The sequence below is a fragment of the Lycium barbarum genome, chromosome 9, assembly GCF_019175385.1.
Source record: "Lycium barbarum isolate Lr01 chromosome 9, ASM1917538v2, whole genome shotgun sequence".
NCBI classification, from domain to species: Eukaryota; Viridiplantae; Streptophyta; class Magnoliopsida; order Solanales; family Solanaceae; genus Lycium; species Lycium barbarum.
In genome coordinates, this window is record NC_083345.1 from 104,430,655 (window position 1) to 104,432,501 (window position 1,847).

Sequence of the window (1,847 nt, forward strand, 5' to 3'; positions counted from 1 at the left end):
GAAAGCACGAAAGAATAAAAAGAAAGAGGTTCCATTGCCAAAACCTATTCCTACCATTGATCAAACTTTCTCAAAACCTTCAGATCTAATTATTGAGGTTGCCTATGATGATATCGTGGAGGGAATCAAGAACCTGTTCGTGGAAGATGAAGATGATCATGCTGTGATAATCAAAGACTTTGCTGAAATATTGACTTTATAGGCTGTTGAGCCAGGACTTGAGTTGCAGAATTGAACTTCTATCTTAGCCCCAGCCCGCCGGGAGTTTCAGTAATTTAAGTTTAAATTTCCTTTGTAATAGGCCGGAGGCATCAACTAGAACATTTAGTTCCTTTTGTCATGTTGCCTCTATGTTTTGTTACGGCCTTTTTTTTTTAAATTAAGAGTCTGTCATTTTGTTTGTAACGAACTACGTTTGGCCTGACTTCCTGTTGGATACGTAGGCAGCCCGCATCGGGTTCGGCCACTCTTTTCAAATCATTTCAGTATCTTTGTTTGTGGTTGGAACTACGTTTGGCCTGACTTCCTGTTGGATACGTAGGCAGCCCATATCGGGTTCGGCCACTCTTTTCAAATTATTTCAACGTCTTTGTTTTGTGGTTGGAACTACGTTTGGCCTGACTTCCTGTTGGATACGTAGGCAGCCCACATCGGGTTCGGCCACTTTTTCAAAATATTTCAGTGTTTTGTTGTATGGGTGGAACTACGTGTGGCCTGATTTCCTTTTGGATACGTAGGCAACCCATATCGGGTTCGGCCCCCCCTTTATTAAAAAAAAAAATTCAAAAGTCTTTATTTTTATCACGAACTACGTCTGGCCTGATTCCTTTGGGATACGTAGGCAACCCGAGGCGGGTTCGGCCCTTCTATTTTAAAGTTTTTCAGTTTGTCCAAACATTTTAATTCCTATAACATACATAAGGATTTTTTATATAAGATTTTGGTCTTCCCACCGTTTAAATTCATGTGTCTTAGTATCTTGAAACTGGGACAAATTTTTGAAATCGGCCAAATATTACAACTTTCTCACTTTTCGATTTGTTTAGAATCAAGTGCCTCCAGGACTGGAAACTGGGACAAAATCTTGAAGTCGGTCAAATCACTTTCAAAAGCTTTCATTATAAGTTCTTACTTTTCAATTGTCCAGAATCAAGCGTCTCCAGGACTTAAACTGGGACAAAATTTTAGAAATAGCATAAAAGTTGTCTTAAATATTTAACCGTTTTTTAATAAAAGTCCATCTATATTTCTAATAAATTCAAAAAAATCAAGTCTTCACAATCATTTTTTAGATATTGCCCCTCAGAGTCATACAAATCTCGTTACTCATGTTTTGCAAAATATGTTTTATAACTGAAACTCCCCGGCAAAGCAAGATATGTGGTGAGACATCGAAGAACGTGGACGCGACCGAGACAAAAATCAAGTCAAGGGCCAAGTTCCCCAACATGCACAAGTCAACCAATTTTCTTTTAAACTCACAATTTTTCTTTGATGAGACAGGTTCAACTAACATGAACGTGGTGCATATTTTAAATTATAGACATGATCCAAGAGTTAGCTTCCTTTAAAATGCAAATATTGTTCAACTTGGATGCAAAGGTAGCTTATGATGAACGGTGGACGTCGTACCACTCGTTATGAAATCCCGATCGCAGCAGTGGACACGAATTTATCTTCTCAACAAAGGGTTGTGAGTATAATTCTTTCAAACCCAGCTATTTACATATCCTTATCACTAACAGTTGCTTTAGCTCGTGGCATTTCTCGATGGATCAAATACACATAATCGTGGACTTAACTTTCTTCAAAAGGGACTGACTGTGGTCACCCGTTATTGGTTGTGG